Source organism: Muscardinus avellanarius, assembly GCF_963383645.1.
Source record: "Muscardinus avellanarius genome assembly, chromosome: 11".
Taxonomy (NCBI): Eukaryota; Metazoa; Chordata; class Mammalia; order Rodentia; family Gliridae; genus Muscardinus; species Muscardinus avellanarius.
Window position 1 is genome coordinate 76,306,639 of NC_137797.1, and position 9,066 is coordinate 76,315,704.

A 9,066-nucleotide genomic window follows, 5' to 3' on the forward strand; every position below is an offset into this window, starting at 1 on the left:
CACATAAGAAAAACAGAAAATCTTCAAATAAATAACTTAATGACACACCTCAAAGCCCTTGAAAAGCAGGAACAATTGAACCCCAAAGCCAGCAGAAGATGGGAAATTATTAAAATTAGAGCAGAAATTAACGAAATAGAGAATAAAAAACAATACAGAAAATCCACAAAACCAAAACCTGGTTTTTTGAAAAAATTAACAAGATTGATAAACCACTAGCCAACCTAACTAAAAAAAGAAAGAGAGAATCAACCCAAATTATGAAGATAAGAGATGAAAAAGGAGACATTACTACTGACAGTGTAGAAATCCAGAGGATTATCAGAAACTACTTTGAAAAACTATACTCCAACAAAATGGAAAATCTGGAGGAAATTGACAAATTCCTAGATAAATATAGCCTTCCTAAACTGAGTCAAGAAGATATAGAACACTTAAACCAACCAATAACAATCAATGAGATTGAAACAGCAATAAAGAGCTTACCATCAAAGAAAAGCCGAGGACCAGATGGTTTCCCAAGTTAATTCTATAAAACCTTTATAGAAGAGCTAACCCCAATACTACTCAAACTATTTCACAAAATAGAAAAAAAGGGACTCACCCAAATACATTCTATGAGGCCAATATCACACTAATACCCAAACTGAATAAAGACAGTTCAAGGAAGGAAAACTACAGGCCTATATCTCTGATGAACTTGGATGCAAAACTATTAAACAAAATACTAGCAACACACATTCAAAACCACATCAAGAAAATCATACACCATGACCAGGTAGGGTTTATCCCAGGGATGCAAGGTTGGTTCAATATACGAAAATCAATCCATGTAACAGAATCAAAGACAAAAATCACATGATCATTTCAATAGACACTGAAAAAGCATTTGATAAAATTCAACATCCATTTATGATAAAAACACTGCAAAGAATTGGAATAGAAGGAACATATCTCAACATTATTAAGGCAGTCTACAATAAGCCCATTGCCAACATCATATTAAATGGGGAAAAACTTCAAGAATTCCCGCTAAAAACAGGAACAAGACAAGGATGTCCATTATCACCATTTCTCTTCAGTATAGTACTTGAGACTCTAGCCAGAGTAATAAGGCAAGAAAAGGAAATCAAAGGAGTACAAATAGGGAAAGAAGAACTCAAACTTTCACTATTTGCATATGATGTGATACTATATTTAGAAAACCCAACAAACTCAACCAAAAGGTTTATAGAACTGAACAAAAACTTCAGCAAAGTGTCTGGATACAAAATTAATCTTAAAAAATCAGAAGCTTTCCTGTACACCAACCATAAATCCACTGAAAAAGAAATGCAGAAAACACTTCCCCTCAGGATCTTCCACAGAAAAATAAAATATCTAGGAATAAACTTGACCAAGGAGGTAAAAGATCTCTACAAAGAAAATTATGAAACATTGAAAAAAGAAATTGAAGAAGATCATAGAAGATGGAAGGATCTTCCATGTTCATGGATAGACAGAATAAATACATTAAAATGGCCATCCTCCCAAAAGTGATCTACAGATTTAATGCAATGCCCATTAAACTACCAAGATCATTCCTCACAGACATAGAAAAATCAGTCCTTAAATTTATCTGGAATAACAAAAAGCCCAGAATAGCCAAGGTAGTTCTCAGCAACAAAAACCCTGCAGGAAGAATCATAATACCTGACTTTAAACTATACTACAAAGCCATTGTAATAAAAACAGCATGGTACTGGCAAAAGAACAGATATATAGACCAATGGAGCAGAATAGAAGACCCAGAAACAAGTCCACACACTTTCAGCCAATTGATTTTTGACAAAGGGGCCAAAAAAATACACTAGAAAAAAGATAGCCTGTTCAACAAATGGTGTTGGCAAAACTGGTTAACCATATGCAGAAAATTGGAAATTAATCCCATTTTTTCACCCTGTACAAAAGTCAACTCAAGATGGATCAAAGACTTGGAAATCAAACCAGAGACCTTGAAGCTCCTTGGGGAGGGCATAGTTCCAACACTGCAACACATAGGCACAGATAAACACTTTCTCATCAAGACCCCAAAGGCACAACAAATTAAAAGGAGAATTAATACATGGGATTGGATGAAACTGAAGAGCTTCTGTTCAGCAAAGGAAACTGTCAAGAACCTCAATCGAGAGCCAACAGAATGGGAGACGATTTTTGCCACCTACACCACTGATAGAGGACTAATATCTAGAATATACAGAGAACTCAAGAAACTCAACACTAAGAAAACAAAGAATCCAATAACAAAATGGGCAAATGAACTAAATAGACACTTCACAAAAGAAGAAATCCAAATGGCCAATAAATGCATGAAAAAATGCTCAACATCACTGGCAATCAGAGAGATGCAAATCAAAACTACCCTGAGATTTCACCTAACTCCAACTAGAATGGCCATCATTCAAAACACAAACAACAGATGCTGGCGAGGATGTGGAGAAGTGGGAACTCTAAGACATTGTTGGTGGGATTGCAAATTAGTGCAACCACTTTGGAAAACAGTATGGAGAATCCTCAGAAGAATGGGAACAAATCTACCATTTGATCCAGCAACACCACTTCTGGGTATCTACCCAAAAGATAGGAAACCAAACTACTAAACTAATGCATGTGCATCTATGTTCATAGCTGCATAATTCATTATATCCAAACTATGGAACCAGCCAAGATGTCCATCAACAGATGAGTGGATTACAAAACTGTGGGATATGTACACAATGGAATTTTACTCAGCCATTAAAAAAAACCCTCAATTACATCATTTTCAAGGAAATGGATGAAACTGGAGGATACTATGCTAAGTGAGATTAGTCAGTCACAATAAGAAATCAGATGCTTTCCCATATGTGAAAGCTAAGGAGAAATGGGTCATAGTAGGAACTCTAGATAAAAAAGGAAATCCTAAGGAGGAGCAAACAAGGCAACCTAAAGGAGGAGAAAGGAGGGGGGAAGAGGAAAATCTCTAAAACACACAATGTACTTTAACATATCAAAGTCAATCACTAAGCCAAGCAAGGGAAAGAGGGACAGGGAGGGAATGGGGTGGGAATTGGGTAGGGGTTAAATCAGCGATGTGTACATGTTTGTACAAACAAGTTTTTACCCCAATATGATGTTTGAATATAATGCACCAATAAAAAAATTAAAAAAAAAGAAATTGAGGAAGATCTTAGAAGATGGAAAAATCTCCCTTGCTCAACACTCTATCTCTATCACCATAGAAACAGTGTCTTGACAAAAGAAAGTAACAAGTATAAATTTGAACAAAACATCAGGAATTGAAAAACAGTGGAAACAAAGCTATAAGACAGAAGACAGAGCAGAAAAGTACCTTGCCTGACCTTTCCTGTGGACTCACCTTTAGTTGATGACTATCTTTATTTGTAAGGTGTGGGTTTTGGAGGCAGCATATATATGTATTTTGGTTTTTAATCTATTTGCCACCTTATGTCTTTCTATTTGGGGAATTGAGGCCAATTATGTTCAGTGTGATTATTGAGAGATGATTTTTAATTCCTAACACTTCGATTTTTAACTTCTGTTTTAAGTAGTGTTTGTTCTTCTTTGCTTAGTTGTTTGCTGAGTGGTAAATTTTGTTTCTTCAATGCTGGCATATATTACTTATTTCTTCTTTGCAGTTAATCTCTTTGAGTAATTTTCTCTCTTGCTGGTTTGGAAGACATAAATTTTTTTTTTTTTTTCAAGTCCTCAGATTTTATTTAGCATGCCAAAATGATTTACCCCATAATAAATTAATATGTACAGTTAAAAAGAATAACAATTTTCAAACTAGAAAGTGTGGTAACATCTAATTAGTGCAGGACACTGGAGTGTTCATTCCTTGTAATTCATGATTTAGATCATTTGAATTTATAAAGTTTTCAACTGCTCTTTCAGTCCCGAAAGCCCCCATGCCTGAAACAGAAACTGGCCATTGAAGCCGCCTGAGCCGTCTCCTACTTGCACAGATGAGGAATCCAGAGCCCGGCCTCAGATTACAAAGCTACTCAGAGCAAGCTTGGGTTCTTACTCAGCCCTTAGCGAAGCTCCAGAAATGCTGTGGGGCTAAATAAGATACACATGTCGCTGAGAACGCCAGTCATTCCTGAAGGACATTGGTTTTACTTTCTGCTTAATGCACAATTCATTCCTGGTTTGCTTTTTTGTGGTTCACAGACATAGTGACTCGGATGCTTGGTTGCTTGTAAAGCAAAATCATTTCTGTTGCTGCATCATATAAATAATTACTGATTCCTCATGCTGTTCATGCTAAGAAATGGATGGAACTGGAGAACATTATGCTAAGTGAGATTAGTCAGTCACAAAAAGTAAGAAATTGGATGCTCTCCCTAATTATTTGGAAGCTAGGGAGAAAAAGTGTTGTAGAAGAAACTCTAGATGAGAAAGGAGAAACCATACATGAACAAGTAAGGTGACCTAACTAAGGGGGATTGGAGTGAGGAGGAGGAAATTCCTTAATGTACATAAGGTACATTCATAAACATATCAGTCAGTCAAAAGCCAAACATGAGAAGAAGGAAGGGGGAGGGAAATGAGGTGGGTATTGGGGAAGGACTAAATGAGTGGTGTGTGCCTGTGTGCCTCTACCATCCCATTAAGATGTATGACTATAGTGCACCAACAAAAAATTAAAAAAAAGAAAATTTCAACATATTATATAATTAAAATATACCTGTATATTCTATAGGTCAAAGAAGAAATTGCATATTGGAAATTAGGTAATATTCTGATAATGATAATACAAATAAAACTTGCAGTAAAAGTATAGCTAGAAAATATATAGCCTTAAATGAAAATACTTGAAAAGAAAATGAAAGATTGCAAGTATTGAGCTCATCATCTTAAAAAAGTTATAACTGCAAAACAAACCCTGAGAATTGGATACCAGGAAATAATGAACAAAGAGCAGAAATTATTAAAAAAGAAAACAAAAAGATTAAGAAAAATAGAGAAGACATAAGTAATATATTAAGAATAAAAACAACATTGTTTTTCTGTGTTTATTGCAACACTTTCTCTTAAAATAAAAAACAAAATAAGGGTGAAAGAAGTAACTTCTGTTTTTCTGTTTCACAAGGTGATTGCAGGTAATAAGTATTAAGATACTTTTATGTGCAAGTAACAGAATACAACACATTGTTTTTATTCTTAAAAACAGTATTAAAATCATAGTAATAGAATGTCAATATATTAAACATGGATTACTGGCAGAGGCAGCACCATTACTGCTGTATGACAGGGTCACAGCTGAGAAGAGAATTCCGCAGGGCTGGAATATTCTAGCAAAACTGAAGCCATTATTCCTCTTGATTTTAGTTATAATAATGATAATAAAAATGAAATTTGAAAATTTCTTTGAGAGGGGATTGCTGTCTTGTAATAATCTGAAAATTGATGCGAATATGACTGGAATATGCTCTACGATTTGTGCTGGGAATAGCACTAAGAAGAATATGACTTTGGGAGAACTCTCAAGAAGCTACGTAGAAAAGAGCTCTTTGCTCCTCTGCTGACAACACCTAATTTATTAAAGGTTTTAGGCATGAATGGAAAAGTTAACTTTAAGCAAATTATACTTACTGTGCAAGGCCCTCCATATTTTGATTATAAGTTAGGGGGTCAACTGTGGTATACCCTTCAGGGGGCTAGAGCTAATCAGAATACTTTTCCACCTTCAACCAATCCTCTACTTTCCTATACAGGAGTGTATGATGAATGGAAAGCACAGAGTTAATATTACTGGAAAAAGGCTTGACATCAGTACTCTGCTGTTCCTACAGAGGGCTGGGCAGGCAGGGACCTCCTTGGTGCCATTTCACTAAAGCACAAAAGAATTCTCTTGGTAAATAATTTAATAGGTATTATAGAAAATCAGGTATAGGCATTGTATGTTAGAGAAATAGAATAAGTTCAGTGGGGGTTTGGTGATTGGGTCAGAAAAAGTTAATAGAATACCTAGTGGCCAATATAGCAAATAAAATTAGCAGTTAATTTTAGAAGTAGAGATTAGTAAGTCTAATATTTAGTAGTTAGGATAGGATAAGTTTAGTTAAAAGTTTATTATGTGTGATGTAGAGTAGTAGTAAGTTTTGTAGGTCAATTAATTACAAATTAATAAAAAACAAAAAAAATCAGGAAAAACAGGTGGCTTCAAGGTGTGCCTACTATGTAGAATTCAGGTTAATGAAAAACTAAATGAAAAACAATGTATGTGTAATGTGGTTTTGAAAAACTAAATGAAAAACAAAATATGTATGATGTGGCTTGCTATAATTTGTCAGATTCATGTATAAATAAAGTATATTCTAGGGCATAGGCAGAGATGCCTTCCCCTGCTACTAAGCACAGCGTCTCTCATTCTTCAATTTTGCCAACTCTGCATCTCCTTCAAGACTGGTCAAGGCTGGACCCTGGCAAGTTAATTCTTGGAAAAATATATTTGGTTTGTTAGCCCAGAAGAAATAGAAAATCTCAATATTCTTATAGCTATTAATAAAATTAGTCTATAATTCAAAATTTTCCTACAAAAAAGCTTCAGGCTCACATGGCTTGACTGGAAAATTCAAAAGCATATTTAAGTAAAAATATTTCCACTCTTGAAAAATTCTTCCAGAAAAGTGAAAAAAGAGAACCTACACTGATAATTTTTATGAACTTTATTTTATCAAGCTTATATATCATCATCCAAAATATGACAAGGTTATTATGAAGAGAAAAATTAAAGGCCTATTTGATTCATAAAGATGAATGAAAATCACAAATTAAAATTCAGCTGAGTCTCAAATGAATAGCAGATTAATAATTAGTTGCTTATATCATAAAAAGGTTTGGCTTCCAAGAATTCAATGTTAAAAATAATTTGCAAGGAAATCAATATAATTTATAATATTGAAAAAATAAGGGAAAATCAGTTAATTATTTTAATAAATGCAGAAAATTCAACCTCCACTTAAAATTAAAAATAACTTCTAGTCCACTAGGACTGAGTTTACCAATAAAGAGTATCTTCCAATCCCAATAGTTATCATTATTCTTAATGTTGAAAACTTTCTTTTGAGATAAAAAACAAAATATGGGTGAAAGAAGTAACTTCTGGTATTCTCTTTCACAATAAGGTGACTGCAGATAATAAGTGTTAAGATACTTTTATGTGCAAGTAACAGAATACCCAATTAAATGTGGATTAAATAATGAATAGGTTTTTTATCTCACATGACAGAAATATAAGTAGAAAGTCAGAATTTAATTGCCTCTTATTTTCTATTTAATAGGAAGGAAAGCCTATCCCAGAATACCTCTGGCAGGCTTTCTTCATATCTCATTGGACAGCATTGCATTAACTGTAGCGGAGTTAAGAAATTAGTATTTTTGGTCTCTGTAGAGGTGTGAAGGCTCTGTCAATAAGAGGGCAACAGGTAGAGAATATCATTTGTAAAGGGAATAATAAACAGTTTAAGTAACTCACCCAAGGCCACACTTCTAGGAAGCTGTAGGGCTGGGAGTTTTACCCAGACAGCCTGAGTTCTGACACCACATCCTAAACTCCCACACACTCTCAGCCTAGTGACTTCAAAGGCAATGCTCTTTTAACAGTGACTTAATTCTCTACCAAGAACCCTTAAAATAATTGGTCACATTACTACCCTTATTTACAGGAGATATGTTTCAGGGTCCCCAGTGAATGCTTGAAATCATGCATAGTACAGCTCTCTAGATATACTGTGAGTTTTCCTCCATACACACGCCTGTGATAAAGTTAATTTGTAAATTAGGCTGTGTAAGAGACTAATAATAATTACTAGTAATAAATTAGAACTATGATAATAACAATATACTATTAGAATAGTTATTTAACACTGAGTTGTTTATTTGTGAAACTTTCCATTTAATATTTTGGGACTGGTTGACTATGAGTAACTGAAACCATAGAACTTGAAATCACAGATCAAGGGGTCTAATGTACCCTGGCTCTCAATGCTACCCCCAGAGTCTTCGTAGTACCTTATTACAGCATTCACAACAATTAACTGACAATAATTGGGAAGTTCAAAGAAGCTAAAATTACTGTTTTCTACAGAAAGATTTAAATTTTACATAGAATTCTTTTAGAAATAATTATTTATAACAATCAGAAATTTAAAAATCAAGTGTATTGTGTATGTTTGAAAGAATGAGAACAGCTCATCAACTTTGAAAAGCAATAATATGCATACAAATCACATAAAAGGTTTATAATAAGATGATTATTACTAAGCAGAAAAAGAAACACAAAATACAAAGGCACACTAAAAATAAAATAGGCACATCTTAAAATAAATATTTCCAGAAAAGTTCAAATATTAAAATATGCTTATTTAGGGGGAAAAGTTTTTAAATTGTGAAATCAACACATTTTCATTTCACAGTGAACTTAAAAGTATATACACACTATTAAATTACATTATAACAGAACAATTATACCTATTGTAATAAAAGAAGATATAGTTAACTGAGTCGAAATATTATTAAATTTTAAGTGCTGTGGTGCATACCTGGAATCCCAACACCTGAGAGGCTGAGACAGAAGAGTTGCACGTTTGAAGCTAGAGTGTGGCAATTTAGTGAGCCCTGGTTAAAAAAAAAAAAATAAGGGCTGGAGGTATATCCTGGTGGTAGAATGCCCCTAGGTTTAATCCCCAGTACTTTCCTCACATACACAATTAGTGTTTATAAGCTTGTTTATGTGTGAGTACACTTGTTATTTTGTACTGGTAAACAACTTTGCAAAATTAAGCTACCCTTGGCTGTTGCTATTACTATGAGATCAGGGTCTTTGGCCATCATACTTTGTGATTGTATTTGTATATTAAGAAAAGAGGATGTGAATACCAGTTTTAGTATCCAGCCCAACTTAGAAAGTCATTTATTTTTGCTTCTTGCATGGGTGCCTCAGTGGTTCACAAGTCAAAAGTGACTATTCAAAGTCTTATGCTCTTTATCAACAGACTCTGGCCAGGCTAGTTTGGG